The 25,533-nt window shown below is 53.4% G+C and overlaps 1 long non-coding RNA gene across 1 annotated transcript; it reads right to left on the reverse strand.

Annotated features, from left to right (window-relative positions):
• Window positions 1-4,777: 4,777 nt before the first annotated feature.
• Window positions 4,778-25,452, reverse strand: LOC125963488 (uncharacterized). Its single transcript, XR_007475521.1, has 3 exons — window positions 24,615-25,452; window positions 15,257-15,320; window positions 4,778-8,399 (listed from the first exon to the last, which is right to left on the reverse strand). It is a non-coding gene; the product is annotated as an uncharacterized LOC125963488 (long non-coding RNA).
• Between the last annotated feature and the right edge of the window lie 81 nt (window positions 25,453-25,533).

Here is a 25,533-nt window from a genome sequence, read left to right on the forward strand (position 1 = left end):
AGGGTCTAGTCTTATTTTCCTCATGGAGAGCCAATGGCCAGATTTTAAAGTTAAGAAAGAAAAAACAGAACTGTTCATCTCAGATTTCTCTCCTTAGTAGTCTTCTGTCTTAGCCTTTAATTCTCTCAATTATCTACAAGGTCCTTCTTCCAACACCCCCTCACACACACACACACACACACACACACACACACACACACATACACACACACACACACGCACACACACATCCCTATAAGGGGTTAGGCTCCAGGAGGGACAAGATTGTAAGGGTCTGTGTTTACTTCATCACCTTCAAAGACAGCAGGGATCCATGTGACCATCTGGGGGTCTGGGTTATCTCGTACAGAATGGAGCAGCTGTCCTACCACACTCCAGGCACCTCCTCAGATGTTTGGTTAAAGCACGTGGAGACCAATTGTTGACAGTGTTTTCTGAGGGGCGCGAGTGTTGTTTTTTGAAAATGCAAAGTGACGGTAACATTGTCATTAAAGATGACTGCTGTTAAAATAATCATGGCTTTCACTCTTGGATACATTTATAACGTCTCAGGCACTGGACTAAGCACAACATCTTATTTTATCCTTACAACAAGCCCTTGAGATCGATTTACAAGCCCATTTTACAGATGAGGAAATGGAGAATTGGCAAAAGTCACATATCAATAATTTGTATAAGAGAGAGCCAGGGTTTGAACACAAGATTCCAAAGGTTGAGCTGTTCATCCCCACCCTGTAAGACCTACTTTCTGTCTCTGTGTGAAGGGAAAGCAAGAGAATCCATGTGAAATGTGATTTGGGAGGCATTTTCAGTGACTAGCTCAGAAATAAAGCTCAAATGTTGGTAGTCAAGCACAGTGAATCTAAAACAGCCTGCCTAAGTTCTAAGCCCACCTGGACTGCTTTCTAGATGTGACACTGAAGACAGTTTACTTCGCACCTCAGTTTCCTCTTATATAAAAGGGGCTTATAACAAGACCCATCTCCTTTAGTTGGGAGGACTAAATGAGGTCATATATATAAATTATAAATTATTATTTTCTCCCTCTATATCAGAGTAGTATTTACACTGCCCTTTGCAAACTTCTGCCTTAAAGTTCCTCATTCTACCCAACCATGAGTTGGGAATCTTGGCTACTGGGGAAAAAAAAAAAAAAAGGTTTATCCAAGATGTCACAATAACCCAAGGAGAATCAGACTAGATTCAGGTCAGAAGTTTTCATGAGGAAGAGGAAGGGTCTAGAGCAGCCTTTACAGATGGTTTTGCAGGAAAAACGTTTCCATTTCCCTTTTTAAAAAGATGTAAACATCTTCCTAGGCTCCTCTAGGAGCCATGTCAGTGATGAATCATCGGGAGCATAAAGACATGCACTAGGTAGGTCACAGTCTCCATTTTTAGTCAACTTCCTGGTGGCCCCGCTGAGGCCTTGCAGGAAGGCCGGGGATTTGATGGAGCACATGAAACCTCAGCCCCTCCAGGCCCTCAGAGGACCCAGTCAGGTGGAGAGGGAAAGCCTTACAGAGGCTGAGGGGCTCCCTTCTGGTATTTCTTCTTTTTTAAATTTTAAAGCAATTTGCGTAGAATTTTTCTCCTTTCTTTTTAACAGAGTACATGGACCTAGCCTTTTCCTGCTAATTCTTGCTTGTGAATGAGACCTTGTATGTAATAGAACAGAGGGAAGGAGTCCCTGGGAAATACCTCAGTTTGAACCAATGTTTATTAAAAAGAAAACAAAAAACAAAAAAAGACCCTCAATCCTCAATGCTTTCTAAATTTATGTGTATTTGATTTTTTAATTAATCCATCCAGAAACTATTTCACTTATCATGTACTAAGCACTTGGCAGTGCAGCTGAAGATGTTAAGAGAGGGAGAGATGTGGGGGAAATCTGGGCAGATCTCCTGGAGGAGGAAACACTTGCTAAAGTTTGGCCAGGTGAAGATGGGAAGGAGTGTACTCAGAGGCAGAAACTTCATCATGACTAAAATTCCAGAAGTAAGAACTCTGGGGAGTACACAGAAGAAGAAGGGAAGGAACACAGAAGGGGAGCAGTGTTGCTCCAGGAAAAAGCCCATCTCCCCCTTTGTATTTTGCTACTTCTAAGATGCTGTGAATTTAGAAACCAAATATCATGGACGTTAGAACTGTGTGTAAAGCACGAGTACGTAAACAACCTCAGAGTGAGCATCTATCTGACAGTGAAAGGCAGGAATGCGGGGCAAGGTTTGGGCCACTCAGAAGAAGCCTTCTGTACCCTTTCAGCCTGGCAGTGTGCTGGTGGGGTGAGGTACAAGCTAATACCTGTCCCCACACAGAATCCAGGAACCAGGCACAGCAGGAACAGCAAGAGGTTCTACCTGCAACAAGGAGGATACCTTATGGCCTCTGCACTGCCACTAAGTCACAGCCCACTCCACCCCACCCCAGCTACCACCATTTGGCCCAGGACCTTAATTTAGGTGCTGGAGATGGGGGAGGGAATGTCCACAGCTGATTCTCTCCTACACACACACACACCCCTCCAGCTCTCCAGACAGAGCTTCAGGGCCTGGGGAACTAGACTCTAACTGGGGGCCCCTCCAGCAGAATCTGAGAGAAAGCAAAGAAGAGCCAGAGCCAGAACTAGCCGCGCAGAAGTGGAGACCAAGAGGCTAACCCGATGAGAGATGGATAAGCTAGACGCCCTTGGGAAAGGCCGGCGACTTCACCGGGCAGATACAGGGCGCCCTTGCCCTCTGTGCCCCCCGCCCCAGGCCTGGTACCCCTCAGAGCCCTGGAGGGGCAGCGCCCCCACCCCCGAGGCCCGGCGGGGCTGCTCTGCCCTGTTCCTGTGGGTCGCAGAGTCCGGGGCGGGGGCGGGGCACAAGGGATGCAGGCGAACCCCGCCAAGGCTTCTTACCTCAGCGCGAGCATCCGTCCGACCAAGCTCGGTGTGCTGCTGGGACTGCGGGGCTGGGGAGGCTCCCACGGACTCGGATCGCGCCTCCCCCCTCCCCGAGCCCCCAGACCCTTCGGTGGCCCCGAGCGGGGGCGCCGGGACCAGGGGACAGGCGCCGCGCGGGCGGGAGGAGGCGGCTCCTGCGGGGCCCGGTGGGGCGGGGCGGGGGCGTCTGCCGGGTCCCGCCCGGAGGGGACTTGGGAGCGATTATCTTGAAGAACAAAGGCGACCGGGGAAGGCTTGGCGCCCCCCGGCCCCGGCCCTGAACTTGAACTTGTACTTGACACTTTGTCCGGAAGGTGGCGAGGGAACCCATCTGAGCTCGGACGGGGGCTCATCCGTCCACCTCTCGTTCGGGGGAGGTGGCGAGCCCGCCCTCCTCGGCGCCGGGAGGGAGCTTGGCATCTCCAGGTGCCCTTGGGCCCAGGTGCGCCCCAAACGGCCTCGGACTCAAGGGTTGTGGGGTCCCCGCGTCCCCTCAGAGAGGAGGGGCGCGAACTAGGCCGTGGGTCTCCCGCCAGCAGGAGTAGGCCGGGGCCCGGCGCCCCCGCCCTCCACTCCCACCCCATCCTGGACCCGGCCCGTAGCCGTAGCTGCGCGGGGCCGGCCGGATTCTCTGCACGTCGCGTCGGCGGCCGCTATTCAGCAGCTAATTGAACGTTAATGGCAGGTGCGGATGAGGTCACCGGAGCTGGCTTTTCTCACACATTTTTCATGCAAATTCGCGAAACTCTAAACAAATTTAAATAAAAAGCTCTTTGTGCCGCGCGGCCCTCAGTCTTCTCCCTCCCGCCCGGGGTCCTGGCTCCTCCCGGGGCCCTGGGGCCAGAGCCTGCTGCCCGGCGGAGCGCGGCCCGCGGGGGGAGCCGGGCGCCCCAGGCAGCGACGCCTGCCGGACGGCGATGCAGACCCCGCCGCGCCGCCAGGGGCCGTACGCAGCCCCAGCCGCTGTGGTGCGGGGATGAGAGACGTTTCCCTGGGGTTGTGCGGCAGGGCGAGGCTGGTGGGGCACCAGGGCTTTAGGGAGGCAGCGTGGGCAGTGGGTGAGTGCCTGGCATCTGGACAGGTGTGGTTGTGCCAGCATCCTGGCTACACCCACACCCGCACCCACCAGCTACCTCTGCCTCACTCTCCCCGTTGGTTAAATAGGAATTAAGGTAATGCCCAGTTTTGCATAGGGATGTCTGGGGATTAAACCATGATTGAGGACATGAACAAGCACTTAGAACAGTGCCTGGCACAAGAAAGTCCAAGGGCCTTGTGAAAAGGAATGCTGTGATTTTGCACATACATGGAGAACCTTGTCAAGGGCTTTCAGATTTACAAAACCTTGCATCCCATTCTGGTTACAGAAATGAGATCTGGAGCTCAGCTCCATTGCTTCCTAGCTGCGTGTCTTTGCATATTTCTTAGCCTCTCTGAAACCTCTGTTTCCTAGTCTGTAAAATGGGATTAAGTCTTATGGTGGGGGCACGGTGTGTGTCATTGTGAGGATTAAATGAGAAGACACTGATGGAGGTTCAGGAGGAGCTTGGGAGCTGTCTCAAAATCCAGAACCTCCAGAGCCCCTCTTCTGAGGGCAGTACACCTACGATTGCCATCCTCAAGGCTAGAGGCAGGCCTTGGACCAGCCAATGGCCTTCATCCCAAAGGACCCTAGCCCAGGTCAGGGAGACAGACTTTCCAAGGCCTTGGGAGGCTTCTTGTTCCACTCTTCCCATCCATACCAGGGATCCACCACACCTGACACACCATGAATTGTCTTTGCTAGTGGATAAATCTTACTTTCCTCACCCATGTCCTCCTCCCAGAAAACTGACCAGAGACGTGGAAGGCTTTACAAAGAAACTTTATTTGTTGTGGGCTGGGAACAGGGAGGTGAGGCTAACAGGATGGGAAGAGGCCTCTGTCTCAGAACTTGCCCTAGTCCTCCCACAGGACCATCCAGGGGCACCCACTGGCCTTGGAAAAGTCCCAATGATTCCAGCTGCCTGAGTGAGATCCCTGCTCTCCCACTTCTGCTTCTGCAGCTTCAGCTTTCCCTGAGGTCCTCATCAGGCCAGACTCTGGGAAGCACTGGGGCAAGCCCAGGAGTGCCCTCATCTTCCTGTAAGGCCCCTTCAGGTCAGGGGAGACGCACAATCTGCAGAACTGTAGGTGACCTGCAGCCCGGGGACTGGGAAGCTGCAGCATTTAGACCCTCTGACCCCACCCACTCCCACTTCCCATTTCCCACCAGGTGGAAGCCCTGGGCCTTCCCCAGTCCCCAGCCCCCACTCTCCAATGCTCACTCATGCTTGTCTTGACCAGCTGGGCTATATCTTTGCCTCAAGGCCACCACCCCCAGGAAGTCCATCTGGACCACCATACTGACCCTGGACAACTCCGAGGAGAGGCTATACTAACCAAAGTCTCTACAATCTTCCTCCCCACCACTCCACTGCCCAGTCCAGGGCCAGGCATACTGCAGGAGATAGATGGCATTAGGTAAAATTGGGGGAGGACCCCAGGCAAGGAACCATTTGAGGAGGTGACCTTGCAGAGGAGGGGTTAATAACTCTATGTATGGGGGTAGGCAAGGAGGGGTTGCAGCTTTGGGGACCTCCTCTAAGTGGCCAAGCCAAACAGGATCTCTTTGGGGTTTGGAGTAACAGACTTGAGGTCTGAGAGATGTGGTTTTGAATCTCAGTTCTGGTACTTACTAGCTGTGTGACTTGGGACCTATAACTTTTCTGGGCCTCAGTGTCATCTGTAAAATGGATATAACGATAATATCGACAGCCTATAAAGTTATGAGGAGTCACTGCAGCCCTCTGCATGTGGTCCACTTTTAATTCTTTCCTGCTCTCTGTGCAGGCTCCACAGCTGATTTGGGTTGACTGTAGGTGCCGCTCAGGCCCCAGGGACCATCCTGCTATCCCACGGATTTCCCAAGGCCCTCTGGGTGGCTGCTTGATCCAGATCCATGGCATCTTTTCCCCCCACCCCAGCCAGGCCCATCAGGGGCCCAATGGAGAGCTCCACCAGTGGCAGTGGCAAGGTCCTGGCCTGCCTCCTGGGTAGCCAGACCCATGCCTCCCACTCCTAGCGCCTCGTATTGTTCCTCAGAGACACTTGCTAGGCCATTTACTTTTTCTGGGGTGAAGTAAACAGGGAAGGCAAGCGCTCTACATTCCGTGTGGTGATATCTCTCTCAGGACACACGCTGCTTATGCAAATAAGGCCTTTCACAGCCCTGCCCACTCCTCCTGCTGGCCCAAGCCCAATGGCCCCCAACACAATGAGACCTCTATTGGGAAGTGGCAGAAGGGGGCAATGCCCCCCCTCCACCACATGACCAGGTGGGTGTCGGGGGTCCGCATGACTGGGGCTTCCAAGGCCCCCACCCTAAACAGGCAGCTCTTGAAAGCGAAGGGGCAACGTGTCTACCCTCAGTGGAACTGGGATCCCCCCTAACAACCCAATCCCTGCTGAGGAACTTGGACAAGCCAGTCAACTACTCTTCAGCATGGGGAAACTGGAATAATGATACCCACCTAAGCCAGACCCCAAAGTACTAAGCCTGGCACTTGGTAGGCTTTTAATTAACAACAATAACAGCCATGACGATGACATGTGATTGTTTGGCCTGAAAATGGCCAGTGGCATAGTTTTTGGGATGTTTTTTCTTACAACTTCACCACCATTCTCTTGGAGCTCCTACTCCAAGTTGGTTAATAGAAGTTAAGCCTACTATATTAAATAGCCTCTTTACATTTCTCAATAAAAGTGGAAAAAAAATGGAAGAGTGCATTCATCCCTTCCCACTCCCCAGAGTAGCCCTTTAATACATACTTCCAGAATCTCTTCATATATAAGCATACTTACGACTTTTGAATACACACAAATAAGATCATATTCTATTGCCTGTTCTGCGATTTATTCTATTCACCCAACAATATATACTGGCCAGCCTTCCATATCAGCTAATATATAGAGACCTACCACATTAATTTTTGTAGCTGCATGGTATTTCACAGTATGAATGGACCATAGGTTCATTTCAATTTCTTTACATTCTTAAAAAAGAAATGCTCTGATGAACATTCTTGTACATTCTTCTTTGGGAACTTTTGCATGTTAACCACATAGTAAATTTCTAGCAGTGCAATTTGTTTGTAACCAAGTATATGTGTCCTTTACACTTCACACTTTCCAACCAACAGTGTTTGAGAGTGTCTTAGAATAGAAACATGATGGTAGAGAAAGGCACCAAGATAGCCAAGATGTGAGATACAGGCCATGGAGGCATCCAAGGAGCCCACCGAGTAGCACCGGACTGACCTGTAGTCCTGAGGGCAGTGCCCAGTGGCTCTGTCCTATCCAGGCCTATGTGGGCTAGTAGTCCAGGGGTGCCCTGAGTCAGAGGGGAGTGGGGCCCACAGGGGCACTGGGAGTGGAGGGCGGGCCAGCATGGCTGGAGTCCCGCCTGAATGGTTTCCTGTGGCCATTGTCTCTGCCCTGCCTGGTCCCCTTGGGGGGAGTTTATTCAGGGGCTTTTGGAGAAGAGTGGGGCAGGAGCAGGAGGGTGTGCAGTCCTCACCAAAGGCACCCAGGAATGTATTACAGGAGGGAGAGAAAAAGGGAGGCGGCGGCGGTGGTGGGGGGGGAACCCATCCCTGGGAGAGACGGACGTCAAGAACCCCTGACTAATGAATAGTGAGTTTGCCCTTGAACCTCACTGGGCTTCGCCATTCTCAGGCACAGAACAAGAGCTGAGACACGTCTGAGCCCAGCTGCATGGGGACGGCGGCGGTTCATCTCAGACAGTTTGACAGGCCGGGCCTTTTCCCTGCATAGCTCAGATCTGGCTCCCGGCTCCCCTGGCAACAGCACAGCGGCACGGCTCCCAGGTCCGGGCCCTGCCTGCCGCGAGCAGGAGGAGGGAGAAGGAGGAGCACCAAGGGGAGGACAGCTGCGGAGAGCGAGTCCTTAACTCCTGGGAGGCTGGAGCCCCTTGCTTTGGCAATCTCCCAGCGTGCAGCCCTCGGTCCTCTCGGGTGGGGATGTGGATGGCGAAGAGCTTCTGTTTGCTGGAGGCCAGGTTAGAGCAGCTTGGACGGAAGAGGAACACGATGTGACAAGGCCCAAAATGGCGGCCAACAGGTCAAAGGCAAAGACCTCTGCAGGATGGGTTGGGGCATGTTTCCCCAGGTCCCCTGCCAAGTCCCACAGGAGTAGGAATGGGAGTGGAGCCTGCACCGTGCCCTCTGCCCCAGCCCTCCTCCTCCGTCCTGGCCCCTGACTGCTGCAGCCTCAGGTCAGTGTCTGCTGTGTCTTCCCTTTCTGATGATCCTGAGTGTCCTGGAGCGGCATGGCTCTGTATTCCAATCCTGTGACCTTGGCAAGACCCACAGTTCCTCCTGTCTCCATTTTCAGAGAAGGTGAAAAGAGGCTGTCCCATCACACTTCACAGGACAATCTAAAGATAAGAGAAATAATATGTGAGAGGGAGTTCTGCACTCTGGGGAGGGAGATGTCCTATAAATCTCATTCAGGTATTATTAGGGCGGAAAGTAGGTATTTCTGCTCCCTGGGGCTAGGGGGGAGGAGCTTGCTTGAGGTTGTCTCCGAACCTCCTCAGCAGAGCAGGCTGAAACTCAAAGGCGAGAGGCGAGGAAAGACAATGGTTTATGTCTGTGGCCTTTGAAGGCTCAGCTTGGATGAGAAGGTAAGACAGACCGACCTTACATTTTCAAGGAACTTTACCTATATCATTGCTAGGTCTCGCTGCAACTTCATGAGAAATATATGAATATGAGCAATCCTCATTTTAGAAATGGGAAAACAGAGGCTCGGAGAGGTTAAGGGCTAGCTCTGGTTAACAAGGACCTGAGCCCATGTCCACCTGATTCTGTGGCCTGCACTTGTGTCAGCTGTACTGGTGGCAGAGTCACCTGGTTGGGCGTCCCGGGGAGGGGGGCTAGGCACTGAGAAGTAGCATTTCCCCTGTGGATTGCTTCTCGGGGCCTGGATCTTCTGAGTTCGAAGAGCCTGGCCAAGGGAAGTAGGAGAGGGCAAGTCCCAAGGCGAACAATGCAAACCCATCGTGACGGTCACCTGGTGGCAAACCGAGCCACAGGACAAAGACTAGCCAGAGCACATGGAAACGGAAGAGAAGGCTCCAGATCAGAAGCCGGGAACAAACTCAGCTAAGGCTTGGGCTCTCTCTCGCCAAAGTCTCGCCCCAGGCCAGGTCATGTCCCAGCCTCACAGTCACTTGCCAGCAGTGAGCTGGGTTTTCATTTCTGTAGCCTCTGGGTGCAGAAATGCCTCCCTGCATCCCAGGGCAACTTGAAGGAGACCATGCTGGTTGGGTTTCCTGTGAGCCAGAGGGCTGGGGGTGCGGGTTACTGGTAGGTAGCAGAAGAGAAAAAGCAGGAAAAACTTCCAGATTATAAAATGTCACAGCTAAAAGGGACCTTAGATGCCATCCTAGCCAATGCTCCTTTTCCAGGTCCAGAAAGGGAGGGGGTTCACTCAAGACCAGAAGGAAGTCCAAGTCTCTGACTTCCAGCTAGGTAGGGCTGTGTCTTCCTATGCAATTTGTCACTCTACCGGGCTATTCTGAGCCCTCAAAGGCAGGGATTTCACCCAGCGAGGCACACAGAAGGATCAGGTAGAAGAAGCTACTGTTGGCAGAGCACACCATGTGTCAAGCGGTGGCTTCGGGAAGCCTGGGGCTGGGGCAGACGCCGCCATGGGGCCAGAAGCCTTCCTTGATGACAGAACGGGGCTCCACACCAACGCCACCACCACACTCCCAATCCTCCACAGCCAGTCAGTGGGGACCACGAACCTCCCCTGACTGATGAGGAAACAGAGGCATGAGGAGATGGATCAGAACATGGACAGTCCCTAGTCCTCACCCCCAGTGCTTTTAAGAAGGGCCAGGGAGGAAGAGCAGCTTGTGTGGGTGTAAGGAGGGTGAAAGCCCCCAGGCGAAGCTTGTCCCCACAGAGCCTGATGGCACAGCTGTAGCCAGGGCAGGGCCTGGAGCTAGGAAGGACTTCGGCTCACTGCCCTTTGCTGCTGGGTCCTCTGCCAGGTGGAGCAGGGTGCCCCATGCCAGGCACATCTGACCTGCTCAAAATGCAAAGGAGATCAGGGATCCTGCGTCCTGCAACCTCGTCAGGAACTGCCCTCGAGGGAAGTCTGTGTGCTCGCTGATGAACAGACACGTGATGGAACAGAAAGACACAAAGACAAATGAACTCCTTTCAGCCCAGCTGTGCCCTCCTCCCTGGGCTGCTGATTTCGGCCAGCTGCCATTTGACTGGCCAGTGCCCATGGTTAAATATTCTGCATGTCACTGCTGTCCTCATCCTCCAAATCATAGCTATATCAACCAACCTTGAGAAGCTCAACTCCTTCATACCTGCCCCATACCTAAGGGAAAATGGGAAGGAAAATGAGCCCTATTTAGTGTTTAGCAACTCCATAGGGAGGTAGGGATTATTGTTCCCATTTTACAGATGATGGTTAAAAGGCTCTCAGATATTCAGGGGTCTGTTGTATGGTGGTCAGAAGCAGAACTCCGATCTGGGCCTCTGCCTTGTCCCTCCTCTCCAGCCAAGGTCCCAGGTCTGGGACATCCCCATCCTGGTGGGCTGGAAGGCTCTGAAGCACCTGGGCTTGTGCCTAGCATCCCCACCTCATTTTCTTACCTCCCCAGGGTTCTCTCAGGGCTCAGTGTAAGCAGGGGAGGCATACTGCCCAGCACATTTGATTAGTTCTAGAACAAACTCCCTACCCCCTGACCAGCCCTGACAGCATTTTCCTGGCTAACCAGGAGAAGGAATACCTGCAGTGTATACATGGCTTCTCCTAACTGGGATAGGAAGCCAGAGGATTTGGGGGCTGGGGTAAGGGTGGGGACAGCTACCAAACAGTAAGCAGATAGGGCTAGAGAGCCTAAATCTTGGGAGCTTTCCTCCTGAGGAACAAAGAAAAAGGTCACTCCAGCTGCACGCAGGGCCAGTGCCCCAGCCCTCCACTGGGTACCACCCATGCTGGTCCAGCCTTGGAATGGGGAGCCATGCTTGGAATGTGATTCCCTGGCTTTGTGCGATGCTTGGTTAGCAGAGTGCGACTCCCAAGATCCCCTGTCACCTCCTAAAGCCTCTGCCAGCCCTCCCCGGAGCACCACACTGCTCACCAGATTAAGGAGCTCAGGGCTACAGCTGAGGCGGCTAAAATCCAGGAGGGAGGATGGGGAGGGGCAGGGAGGGCAGTGGGCAGCTCTCCCAAGGCCCTGCCTGCCTTACTTCTCTCCCCTCACTGGTACTGTGGACCCTGCTCTCTGTTCCCACCATGAGTTCTAACCTCTATACTCTTCCTCATTTAGCTTCTGACTTCCCCTCCAGATCCCCAGATGGAGCAGCCTAGGAGACAGGGAGAGGGGTAGGAAGTGAGTGAGTGCACTGGGGGTGGGGACGGGCTGGAGCCCAGGGCCTCCCCTGCCAGGACTGAGCGCCTGCTGAGGGTAATCCCAGAGGCTCTCTGTGGGTCCCTCCAATCAGCTGCCCGACTCCAGAGCAAGATGCATCCCACACAACATAAGAGAGAGCAGGAGGGAGCACCAGGGATGGGGGAGGCTGGCAAAGAAGGGACAAGAGAAGGAATCTGGGTGTTCAAAGCTCTTCCCTAAAACCCCGGCACTTCCTGAACCAAAGCCATCCCAAAATATTTAAAACACAAACACAGGAAAAGAAGTTCCCTTCTGTCTGCATAGACTCACCAGGTCTGTAAGAAATGATATGAATAGGTCCATAAAGACCCAACGGGAAGGAACTGGAGGCTTTGGCACAGGGCTTTTTGGACTGTGAGTGTCCCAGGCTTAGACTTTCAATTACTAAGAAGCTGTGATGAGAGGGCAGGGCCAGTGGGGCAGGGTGGGGGAAAGGCTAGGGAAGGGCCATGAAGCCAGACCCTCTGGTCGCTGGATCCTAAGACTCCTGTACCTGAACAGGAGGAGCCATGCTCCACACCCCTGCTCCCTGGCCTTCCCGCATTACTGTGAGGGGCTGTACAGAGCTGGAAACTCTGAAGGCACGACCCAGAAAGCTATCCGGAGGCCCAGTTCGGCAGGCATCCAGCCCCTTCCCAGCCCTGTCCCCCATGCCAGGGCCTGCAGGGGGCGACCGGGACACACCCAGGGCCTTGGCCAGCAGCTGCTCTCACTCCAGCTTCCCATTTGCCGCCACTGCCAAGCTCCCTTCTGCCGAGCCAGGGCCTGCCTCCCACCACTGCAGGGTAGGGGCAGGAGGAGGAGGGCTTGGGCCGCTGGGGCTGGGTTCTGTGAGGACCTGGGAAGAGGGGCTCTGCCAGCTCCTAATCCTCTACCGGCTCCGAAAACAGAGGCCCACACTCCAGTGCCAACAGCGATAAAATCCTTCCTCTAACCCCTGCTCCACCCCTGGCCAGAATTCACTGGTCCCATTCCCGTCGTTATGCTCAATCAGTGAGTGCTAAACCAACACAGGTTTAAAATGACCACAACCATCACAGACTTTTCGAGGTGGAAGGAACCAGGAGATTCCTGAAGTGCCACTCACTTGTTTTGCCAGTGAGAACATTGAGACTCAGGTGTTCGATGCACTGGCCTCCCTGAGGTCAGGCAGCAAGCCAGTGACAAGGACATGCTCATGCCCTGTCTACCAGACCCCTTTCCTGCTCAGGGCCAGGCCCCTTCGAGGGCCTAAAAGAGGGCTTCTCCGTCATATCCCAAACAAGATCCTGGCCCAACTGTGGGTGGCGGGGGTCTGGGGCCAGGGGAGGCCGTAATTCGATAAGCAGACTGGCCATCTGGCTTGGGGACGGAGGAGAGCCCAGACTGGCCGCTTCTGCTGCCTGGTCCCGGGGGGCCCTGTGTCGTGGGAGACAGACTGCCAGATGGACAGGCACTGGCCCGGGTCTGGGTGGAAGCCAGTGAGTTCCCTGTAGTCAGAGCTAACCAACTTTCAGACGTGGTGGGGTAGCAGTAGAGAAGGCATGGGGAGCAAAGCCAAGCCCCCCTAAAACGACAGAGAGACAGAAGAGCAGGATGGGGGAGCCAAGACTCCCACCCAGGCTCAGAGCCTGGCTCCCCAGGTAGGCCCAACCCAGCTCAGCTCCACAGCCACAAACAGGTCCCCCTCCCGGGGAAAGGCAAACACATCTCCCCTGGCACCTTCTCAGACATGCATGCAAAACTAATTAACATGGGGAGACATGCGAGCAGCCGGCCAGCTCCACACCCTCGAGTCCACGCAAACAAGGCGAGCCCTTGTCCGGGGGACGTGCACAAAGCTTTGTTGCTAATTTAGGCATCTGTCTCTGTCTGGTCTGGTCCTCCTGCCTGCGCTGGGGTTTTTCCCAGCCCCTCGGACAATGCTGGGAACAGGCCTGCCGATCCCTTATTCAAATCACACCCAGGACAATGAGCTCATTGTGCAGGCCACAGAAAAAGGGATGCTGGGGGGGGCAGTGTGTGTAATGGGGCATCAGGAGTGGAGAAGGCTGGGGTGATGAAGAAAATGGGAACCCAGCAAAGTGTTTACTAACACAGCCCCTGCAGCTGCCTTGGGCCCCTCTCCCCTCCCCTGACTGTCTGGCAGCGGGGAGAAGTCCCGGGACTCAGAGGTGGGGGACCCCAGAGTGGATGAGGGGCCTTGTATCCACTGGGCCAGCAGATACAAAGTCCAGCTCAAATCTTCGCCTTATTGCACTCTCCTACCTTCAACAGCCTATAGCTACCCCTGCATGTCCACGGCCAATGTGTTTTTTATAGCTTGGTTTGGGGGTTCTTTCTCCTCTTACTGCTGACTGAGCAATGTAATGTACAGATCCTGACTGCAGAGGAGGAGACAGGGATGAGGGGAGAGGTGCTGGCGGCTGTGCAGGGTGGGACCTGCTGTCTCGGCCATTGTCTTCAGGCAACATTTCATTTTCTCCTCCTTCCTAGCTAATAAATTAGAGAGGAGACCGTGAGCTTCGAAGGGACAGGCTCCCCATGGACGGCGGGTGGGCAGGTGGGAAGGCAAGTCTGTAAGCTCTCGGCAGATGGGGCTCACCCAGCCCTTGGCTGCTTACACCACACCTGGCCAGACACTCGCATGTAGCCCTACACAATGAGCAGCACACACACAAACACCCTATATATACGGATAGATGGACATCTATATCTATCTATCTATCATCTATCTATCTATAACACACATGTAAATATATATACAATATATAAATCCCCCGAGATTCCTGAGGGGGAGATCTGGGGCTTTGAAATGCCCTCCCTCCTACCAACAGCCCCCAGCTCCTTGTCGCACTGAGCCCGCCTAGACAGGCCGACGTAAACAGACACGCACAGCCTGACACTGACACGCAGACACAAAAAGAAACACACACACCCAGAGGCAGCCCCAGACACACACGCTGACAATGGCATAATGAATGCAGGACTGCGAGTGCATTCAGTCAAAAGCCCACGCCGCTGGTCGCCCAGCACCAGGGTGGCTGAAAGGTTATGGAGAGGCTGCACGCCAGCTCTCCAACAACCTCCTCCCCCGCTCTCTCCCAGGACAGCTATCAGCTATGCGGGAGGTGAAGTACAACACCATTCCAGGCGTCCAGATGGAAGCAAATGCCTCCTGAGACAGAAAGGTTTGGAACTGGTCTTAGCCCTTAGTCAGGGTTATCTGAGCTGCCCTGAAGGATTTTTTTGATACAGAAAGAAAAGGTGTTTGAAAGTCATCTCGATTGTCCTGCACTTTGAGACATGTCTTGAAGCTGGGGCAAAGTGGAGCCTTGCTGGGGTAGTTTTCTCTTACAGTAGAATCCACAGGTCGGGGTGATTTCTTCCTGCAGTTAAAATAATTTTGAGAAGGGTATGCAGGATGAAGAGGAATACAAATGGTAAAAATCTCAGAGACTCTTTAAAATGTGCTTCTGAGACTAAAGGAGAATGAATGGCTCCCTCTCCACTGGCCCAGAGCAGTGGAAATGTATTAGGTTGAACCATACAAAATCACCAATATTTGACTGTTTTTGATCTATAAAAAAGAAATTTCATATGAGCCAACCTAATAGGCAACTGGCTCCAAGAACTATTGGGTGTACTTTCCCTTTTTAAATTTCCTGTCCAAACTGGAGAGCTCATTGTGTAGACAGGTCAAAGTAGCCGCTGGAATGACCTGTGAACACACACACACACACACACACACACACACACACACACACACACACACACACACACACACACACACACACACGGCCTGTGGCTTGTATCAGGCCAGGACCCACCTTCAAACTCTTCCACCAGGGCTCCTGCTTCTCCTTTCCCTGTCTTCTGACTTTGGAGCACGTCCTGGAGAGGACAGAAGGAACATGAGACTAGAAGAGAATGGGAAATGGGACAGCCGTGCTCCTGGCTTCTTCTCTGAAGAGGCGTCAGGGACTAGCACAGGGGTGTCTCTGCGTGTACTTTGTCCTGGAGGAAACATCAACCATGTGGCTTCGAGGCTAAAGTGTGTGCTGTCAACTGGCTACCAAATTTAAACCCAAGGCCAGTCTCTGTGCATATGAGACTCATTCAAACTGCCTCTAAGAGAGCCATGCACAGGAAGCTAGAAGGGCGAGAGGCCACCCAGTGTGGGGAAGGCCTACTCCTTGTCAGCAGCTGGACATCCACTGTCCTGTCCCTCACAGAAGGCAGAACATACTGCATCTTCCTGAGAAATCACTCTCACCAACCTCTCTGGAGTTTCTCAGGGAAGGAAAGATGGAAGGTTTCAGAAGCGGAGTCCAGCAGTGCTCTGCATCCCACTACCTGCCTCTTACTTGTCCACAGAGGAAAGCCTGTCTCACACATGCTCATCTTGCCCACCAGCAACAGTTGGCCTGTCCATACAGAAGCTGCGGGGAGGATACTTCCCCGAGAGTCTCCAACTGACCTGGGACTCCATTCAAAGATCTGGAACCACCTTCCATGCAGCGGGAAGTGACATGGTCCCTCCTACATCTCTGACAAGTACTTTGACCACAAATGCCATGTAACTCCTAGCGTTTTATCTTTCTAAACACATACACGCATTGACCTCAACAAGAAAATCACCAGAACAGTAATAACAACAATAAGATGAAACCTGTTTGGCCTTTCCCCTCCTGGGAGGCAAGTGAGAGAATGAGATCCTGTAGTTTGGGCTTTAGAGCTGGTGGATGCATTTACAGGGTGGGCTCCAACCTAGTGGCTAAATGGATGACTCTTTCAAACGCCAGATGTGTTGAGAGAAGGCATCTGGGCGCCCACCGTTGCTAACTTACATGCAGGCTCACCTCCCAACCAGTCTGAGCAGAACCAGGAGAGAATTCTGGCCTTGAGGCCCCAAACAGTGTTGGATTTCTTCTGAGGAGAAACCTACTGTATATGAATTCACTCAGAGGTAATTTATCAATTGATTGCATTTAAGACGTTCCTTACCACTCAAATGCAAATCAGCGGCCATGGCTCATGGGCCCAGCCGCTCCGCAGCATGTGGGATCTTCCCGGACCGGGGCACAAACCCGTGTCCCCTGCATCGGCAGGTGGACTCTCAACCACTGTGCCACCAGGGAAGCCCCAAAGTTGTTTCTTAAATGAAGAAAAGGCAATTGAGAGGTCACAGTTCTATAAAGAACCAATGGAATCTGAAAACTAAAGTTCTAGCCCAGGCTTCCCTGGTGGCGCAGTGGTTAAGAATCCACCTGCCAATGCAGGGGACATGGGTTCGAGCCCTGGTCCGGGAAGATCCCACATGCCGCAGAGCAACTAAGTCCGGGTGCCACAACTACTAAGCCTGTGCTCTAGAGCCACGAGCCACAACTACTGAAGCCCGTGCGCCTAGAGCCTGTGCTCCGCAATGAGAAGCCACTGTAATGAGAAGCCCGCACACCACAACGAAGAGTAGCCCCCGCTTGCTGCAACTAGAGAAAGCCCGCGGGCAGCAAGGAAGACCCAACGCAGCCAAAAAAAAAAAAAAAAAGTTCTAGCCCGGGCTAAATGGCAGCTTAAGGTCACCAAGGGCAAAGCATGAAATGGCCTCTGACCCAGCTCTACCAGGCTCTTGTGGTATGTAGAGAGGCAGGAAAGCCAGGAAGCCGCAAATGGGTGAGAAATGTCATACCCCCAGTGTCCGCTAATCCAACACCCCCCGCCAGGGGCCTAGCCTTCCCATTCTGAATAGATAGATGAAATTCTGTATTATACAAGCTTTAAAGTGATGGGCAAGGGATGTGGTGGTTTTCTTCTTTATACCCCCAAGGCATTGCCCAGAGCCTGACACATAGTGTTCAATGAAAGCTGAATGAATAAATGAATGCAGTAGAAAAAATACAATCTGGTATGGGAAGACTTCCAATTTCTGAGCTTCACGGTTCCCTTACAAACTGGGATGGTTCCACGGCACAGCCCTGGAGGTACTGAAATCCAGGCCAAGAGCCAACAGCGGTGAGAGGCCCACGGTGGATGTGATGTGTCTACTCGACTCAGGCTGGCCTGGCAGCAACCCACACCCATCTTGCACATGGTAACGGGACCAGTTCCCCTAGCCTGCCCTCCATCGCCACTGTTCTTGGCCGCCACCATCTGACCTGCTCTTCATACCTAAATCTCTAACTCAGTCCTGTAGGACTCATGCCCACCTTTGAACCTCTGTTCAGGGAGTCCTCCCCCCTCCTCAGCCTAGAAGACCTTTGGGGGTACAATGAGGCTGCTCTGACGACTCCACCCCACACAAAGTCCTGCTCTCTTAACTCCCATGGCCTGAGTCAAGCTTTGCGCACCTCAAATGTGTGCCTTCTTAGGCTGGTTTCTGCTCCAAGCGGTCAAGGAACAGGTCAGGGCTTCTTCTGGGGCTCTCTCTGGACCTCGGAGCTGGGAGCCGAAGCAGTCAGTAAACACCATGACTTATTGTAGAGTGCCTGACAGAGAGCTGAGCCCGATCGCCGCCTCCCCTGTGCCTTCACTCATTACAGATGTGTGGCCCACCAGTGAGATGGTCCCCCGCAGCAGAGCCGTGCTGGCTCACTCGTGCTGGCTCACTCGTGCTCAGCCCCCGCCTACCCCCAACACACACATACCCATTCCAAGGTGGCAGGTGGGGGATGCAAACTGACACTTCTTGAGTGCCACAAGGTAAGTATTACTACCCCCAAGTCTGCAGATGAGAAAACAGGCTCAGAGAGAGAGGTGAAATAGTGTGTCCCAGGGGTCTGAACTAGGTCACACAGACCCCGCCACCCACTGAGCCACACGCACTTCCTCACACCGCCATGATCTTTTCTTTTTTTGCCTGAAGTATAGTTGATTTCCACCATGATCTTGAAGCCTAAGATCCAACAGCAGAAGAGAGAAGAGCGAACTAGAAACAACTAAACATGGCTTAAAGGAAGCTGCAGGCACAAAGGGAGGGGTGGCTGTAAACTGGAGGCCTCCCTCTTTCTACTCCCAGCCTCCCAGCACTCCCCAAGGAAATGACACGCCCTCAGAGGCACGCACCACCTCTCCCGTCCTGTGCCACCAAACTGGGCGAATCAGGAAGAAGGTCTAATGTTCTCTGTTTAAGGACCAGATGAGATTAGACAGAGGACTTGGAGACCTTTGCCTTCTCCGAAAGACAGAATGCTACCTCAGGGGATGTAACATTGCAGAAGGCGGAGGTTCAACCTCGTCCCAGGCAGGTGCAATCCCTTGGCACCATGGGCAGACTGGTGGGCTTGAATCAACCCCTGACTTTACAGACTGAAGCACAGCCAGGCTATGGACCACACTGACAATTAGGAGAAAGCTAGGAGTGGGTGGGATGCTTCTCACTCCTCTGAGCATCTCACCAAGGCTCCCAGGGGCCTAGCACTCAGCCTTCCTACCCGGATCATCCAAGTATATTGCCAGTCCAAAGCAGGAGACACTAGAGAGCCATCCTCTAGCAACCCAAATGAGCTCCTGCTGCTTCCCAAAGCCCAGGCTGACTCCTTAGGAGATGAGGACTCACAGGGGACTCAGATGCTACCTACCCAAGGGCTGTAGCTTCTGAAACATACCCCATGCAATCACCCCAATGGCATCTGGCTTAGAAAAGAAGGGCAGAGCCTAGATTACTTTTATTACTCTTTCTGCTCCCCAAGAGACAGGCCTTAAAGGAGGTAAAGTATGCAAAGCGTTAGCGCTGAACTTGGCACACATAAGTGCTCAATAAATGGTTCCTGTCACCATTATCATGACTCATTATGATTTCCTGTCTGCCAATTTCTCACCTCCCCGGCTCATGTGAGGAGCCTTCTTTTCATAATCTCAAGGGTTACTGGAGCTCAGAGGCCCTTAACCCAGTCCAGGGTAGGAAACTGAAGTTCTGAGATGGGGAGGTGATTGCGAGCAAGGCTGGACCCACAGCCAGGAGTCCTCCGAGGTGAGAAGGCCTCTCTGCCCTCTGACAGCAGGATGAGCCCAGCGCCTCCCCAGAAACTCTCTCTGAAGACCCGAGGCTTGGCAAGGAGCCAGGGCAGGAGGCTTCTCCAAGAAGACGCTGGCTCTGAGCCAAGGCGCATCCCAGAAGCTTCAGCTCACAGAGAGCAGCAGAGACTCAGGGGAGGAGGGGCAGCCAGGAGAGGGGCAGTGAGGAGCCCTCGGGCCAAAGGAAACCTGCTTTAAGTGGGTTTGGCACGAACCTGGGATGCACGGCTGCCTTCTCATGCCCTGTGGTTTCCACACATCTGGGAGACGATGAAATCACTTTGAGGTCAGGAACTGCGGGGACACGTTCCACCCCTGGGACAACCCTCCTGTCATCTACATCTGTGCCCATACAAACTCCACAGGGCACTACTAAAGCTGCAAGCAAAGACTCTTCTGGGGGCTACCCACTGGCTTTCTTCCTCCCACCCTAAAAGCTGAAAAACTTGATGCTGCCTGTGGATTCAGGCCTTCTGCCTCAAAGGACTGAGGGGTGACCCCCATTTAAGAAGCTGTACTAGCCTCCAGCCTGGCTTTTCCATGCACAGAACTCTCTGTCACCAGAGACCTTCCAGGGGTAGATCAGGATTAGTTACTGAACATTGGGGCTGGAAGAGGTCTCGATTCTCTAGTTTAGCTCAATGAAAATATGAGCGACATGTATCACTTTAAAATTTTCTAGAAGCCACACCAAAAAGTAAGAAGAGGTAAAACTAATTTTAATAATATATTTTAACCCAGTATTATCATTTCCGCATGTTGCACTGACTACAGCTCACGAGACCAACGGTGGTTAGCATACTGGACAGCGCAACTCTTGACTCCAGCAACGTCCCCCATTTTTGGATGAGGATGTGACCCAAGTATCTAAGGAGAGGGCTCCAGTGTAGAAACGGAGGCCCCAAACTCCATCCCAACAGCTGGGCCCATCAGCCTTTCCTTTCAGCCTCCTGATAAATACTCGTGGCCTATGAAATAGATCATTTTATGATAAATCAAATTCAGGGGGACTGCAACTTAAACCTAGTTGAAATAGACAACGTGGAGAGGAACAGAAACTGATATACTTGACATCACAAGCTCCGGAACAAAGACCAACAGAAAGGAACAGAAGGGAGGTTCTGGGAGGTCTCTGCACGGGAGGCCAGTCTCGATGAAGACCTCTGTGTGTGCCACCCCTGAGCAGGGCGCCCTGGCTCCTGAGGGTTGTAAATACCCACACTCCAGCACTGGGTCTGGTGATTTTTCTACCACGGCTCCCTGGAGGAACTACCCACAAAAGCTCCTCTCTGCTTTAGAAGGCAAGAACAAGTCGTGCATTTACCCAGTGCTTCTAGTCTTCTTACTCCGAGTCGCCATGCCAACACACAGTCATAATTACCGAGGAACGCGCCAATAGTGGCAGCATTGACAAAGACACTATATCAGGGCCTGTGAGCTAAGCAAGGTCAGGCTCCTTGCGGCCCCCAGCTTCCTGCCCACTTCCTTTATTCCACTCTGATCCATCTCTTTCCCTTCATTCTCTTCCTCTCCCACCCAGATGGTCTCTGATTATATTTTCTCTGCAAAGAAAGGCACTATGGCTCAGTGTATAAAACACTTTTATAGCAATTAGGAGACACGTTCTCCTTTGAGTCCCGATTTTAACTTGTGGGAAAAGTCACTTTAACATCTAGGCCTCAGTTATTTCGCTGTGAATGGGGAGAATATTTTGGACAGTGCCTATTCAGCAAGTGGGTGCCTGCATTTAATTCACCTACTAAATTCAGAGGCCGGTGTGCGTCCCGTCAACTCTAAGATCTTCTTTATGATCAGCACCAGAGACACCAGAAGCTCAGGGAAACAAAAGAAGGTTCAGTTCAGAGAGGGAGTTGGTTCTAATACCCTGAGAACAGCAGGGCTTATATCTCCCCCCAGGAAGGGTGAAAATCTCAGAAAAGGAGCCAGGAGCAGCTGAATGGTGGGCTCTATCCGATTATAAAAAGATGAGTGGGATGGACGAGAACTATCAGACTAAGTGACGAGCATCCTGAGGCCCCCAGTGAGAACAAGGACATGCACCCATTTAAAATGAGAGGTCAGAAAAAGAAGACAGACAGCCATCACCCGGGCCCTACACAAGAGCGCCCCAATTTCAGAACACCCAGTGCACCAACATCTGAACTTACAAAGGAGATAGATTGGAGGCTGATGATTAGCATCACAAAATGATTATTCCCTTTGTAAAAGGCTTCACTGCAGGACTGCTTTAAATAGTGCATTTAAACCATGATCTGATTTGCTAAATTCGATTTATACACATCTACTGCCTAAGCTGGCGTGCGGCTGTATTTACATGTCTTCCCTTGGCACGGAGGAGGGGAGAGGCCAGCCATTATTTGGGGCCTTTAATCCTTGTAGACAGTAACTAACCTGGGGAGCTGAACCCTGTTTTTCTTCCAGAGCTGGGGCTTTAGCTGTAAACTGGCCTCAGCTCTCCACCCTGTTTTGCCTGGGCAGAGCCTGCCCAAAGACGATGGTCAGGATTTGGCTAGAATCTGTTGCAGCATTTCTGTCAATAGGGGCTGCTCACCAAGAAGCAGACCTCCTCCCCACACACCAGGGGTGACAAGTTTCCAGTACAAATTTCCAGAGAATCTGGTCTATGGCAGGCTCACCAAATTTATTCAGCACTGACAGTTATCATGCCAGGGGTTCCAAGGTTACCTTTTGGGAAGCATGAAAATCTGCTAATCTGTATAAGTTCTGGGGATCTGATGAGCCACATTCTATGACTTGTACTTAAGCCACAGGAACTAAACCTGGGAAGGCACAGAAAGGGGGGCTCTCTACCCAAAGAGGACAAAAGAATGGATCTACCAGGCCTCACGGCAGCTGTGCTGAGGCCATCGGGAAACTCTCCTTAGTTCACATAAAGGGACTTGTAGGTCTCACTGACAACATGTCCCTTCAAGAGAGAAATGACCCAGGGAATTCCCTGGTGGTCCAGTGGTTAGGACTCCGCGCTTCCACTGCAGGGGGCATGGGTTCGATCCCTGGTCAGGGGACTAAGATCTCACGTGCCATGCAGCACGGCCAAAACAAAAAATAAAATAAAACAAATAAATAAAAATAAGAGAAAAATAACCCCTTCCCGTTAGGTCCAACAATGTGATAGAACGGTCAGGAGCTGGACGACTGCCAAAAGGGGAAATACACTACCCAGTTCACACCATTTGCCCAAAGAGAGAGGTCTAGGGAATTCATGGGCTCAGGAACGTAACATTCAAAAAACAAAGTCCCTCCAGAGGACTGAAACCAGAACATCTCTCCACCACCACCCCTATCTCCGCAGCACAGAGCTTTAGTCTTTAAGAGAGAGATCCACTCACTCATTTACCAGATATTTACAGACACCCACAATGGTGAGCCCAGCCTAGCATTAGGAACTGGGGCAAAGGAAAGAAGAAGACAGCACACAGGTCTGAGGAGTTTATAGTGGGGAATTGAGGGGTCACTAAAAACAACTAAACCATTGTTGAGAAGCCCACTAAAGCCCGCTCCTGAGAGGTTGGAAACTGGACTGGGAATCAGGAGCCCTGAGTCCCATTCCTTGCTCTGCTAGCTAACTTCATGACCTTGGGGAAAATTACTTAATCTCCCTGGGCTGTTCCTCGTCTGTGACATAAGCAGTTGACCTACATAATCACCAAGCTTTAAATTTTCTATAAGTCTTATGGAGGGAAAAAATGTTCATATCTCTAAAAATCCTGATGAGCTTCCTTTTTGGAACAAGGTTATAAACCATCATACTTTCTTCTTTGTCTTGGCTGCCGGGAGGCTCAGAACAACCACAGTATTAAATCAGAACATCTATTTTAGGCCAGAGCTTTAGGCTAGGAGGTTGGGGATGAGGTGACAGGAGAGTCCTCATATGTGAGCCCTCATATGTGATGTGGGGATGGGGGCTTGGATTCAGGACAGGCTTGGTGCTTGTTTGAGAGATGAGACACAACAGATGAATCCATGTGTCTGTTGTATGTATGCAAGTGCTGAGCCTGTGGGTAAGAACTCAGGCTTTGGGGCAGACAGCTCTGAATCTACATCCTGGCCCCGGCTCTGTCGCATCCTAGCTATGGCCAAAATCACAAAGAGGGAATCATCATCCTACTTATCAAGCTGAGGCCCTAATGCACATGAAGTGCTTAGCAGCGGGCCTGGCACAAAGCAGGACTCAAACACAACTAACGTTACTGGAGCTCCTTGGTCGGTCTGTACAAATGCACACGCGTGGAACCTGCTTTAGGGTAGCGGTGGGTCAACTGCGTTAATTAGAACAACAGCGACTGAGCTTAAATTATTCAACCTGGTGGAGGGGGCGGGGCCGAGGCCACATAACAGACACAGCTCTGACCTTTGGGCGGGGGCCTGGAGCGGGCGAACTCAAAGTTGCTCCACCGGGCCAGCGGAGGAAGCAATGGACCCGAAGCAGCCTAAGAGGATGCGAACGGAGCCTCTAGGCCTGCCCCCAACCACAGCGGCGACGCGGAGGCCCTCGCTAGACCGCCGCCCCCATCGGCGGGGCTCTCTGTTCCTCGGCCCCCGCTATCACTGCGCTCCGGAACACACAGTCCCGGGAAGGGTGGCTTCGCTCTGCTCGCCATTCGGGCCTCGCGGTTTCAAGAAAAAGCGGGCATTAACCATGCGCCTGACATTCCCTGGAAATAAGGAAAGAGTGCAAAGCGCCTGCGGTTCCGGGCTCCAAAATAACGACATTCTTCAGCCCGGCCCGCTCAAGCCCGGCTGCACCCCCTCAGGCCGAGAGGAAGGCCGTCTCCGCCCCTGCCTCAGGCAGGTAAGTGAGGAGGGCTCGGACCGGAAGCCTCTTTTTCCGCCGCCGCGACGCGCACCGCAGGGCTCCTCGCCTCCGGCCAGGAGCTCACTTGGCGGCCTGGGGGGGTGCGCGGGCAGCCGCGACGGAGGGTCCGGTAGGGAGGTGGGAAGGAAGACGGCGGCCGTTCTCTCGCAAGGCACCCTCCCCGGGGGTAATTAATACCCTGAGGGCCTGCCCGGGACGGACGGCGGCCGAGACACTGCGGGGCCGGGCGCGCTCGACGCGCGTTCCGCCTCTGTGGGCCCGCGGCAGGGCGAGCGCGAGGAGGGGGTCGGCAGTGCCGCCGCGGCGCCGCGACCTACCTCGTGCCCACGCAGCCATCTTGCCGCCGCTCCTCGAGCTCTCAAAATGGCCTCCCGGCCTCGCAACGCGCCCCACTCGAGTCTCAGCGCAGACCAGGGGTCACGGCCGCGGGCCTCCTGCCGTCTTTCTCGCCGACCTCGGCCAGCCCCGGGCGTCCTGTTTGCGCCCTCCCCCCGCCGCGCCCGCGCCGCGGGGCCTGGGGGCGCTCCTGGTTACGAAGGGCGTTGGCCCAGGCAGTGCCCGGGTGTACACGAGGTGTGAATGCTGAAAACGGATTCTTGCTTTGCTTGGGCTCGTGCCCCACTGCGGCACTCGAGTCTGTGCCGGTGACTCCCTTTTCTTTAGCCCAGAGACTGGGGGCGCGGGCACAGGCCCCAGCCCTTCCGGGGCCGGCTGCGCATCCCCAGGCGGAGGGGCAAGGCGCTGGTTACTGCGCGCCTCCGATTCCCGCGGAAAGCCGACGGGGGGAGCCCAGGTGTCCAAAGAGCCGCGTCGGAGGCCGGAACCGTCACAGCCGCCATTTACTTGGGGCCTACTGTGTGCTATACATCGCGCTCTGCGCCAGCTCTGACGAATTGTATCACAAAGCATCACAAGCCAGTATGTGTATTTTTAATGCCATTTCACAGGGCGTTGCGCGTGTGTGTTTCATATTGGATCTGGGCTTAGGGAGGAGGGTTAGGGCCTTTCTGGTGACCCAGGTTAAAACACAGCCGCTCCACCGTCCTGATCTTGGAATCGCCCAACCTCCGGGCTGCAGGCCGGCGAGCCCGCTCTTGGAGACACCCAGGGCAGAGTTGGGGTGCAGGCAGACAGCTCCTCCTCCCATTCCCTGGCTCTGGCCACTCACCTTGCCCCCGGCGCGCCCTCCTACGAGAGAGCCGGTGCCCACAGCTAGTTCGTGCTTGCGAAGAGGGC

This window comes from Orcinus orca, chromosome 2, assembly GCF_937001465.1.
Source record: "Orcinus orca chromosome 2, mOrcOrc1.1, whole genome shotgun sequence".
Classification (NCBI taxonomy): Eukaryota; Metazoa; Chordata; class Mammalia; order Artiodactyla; family Delphinidae; genus Orcinus; species Orcinus orca.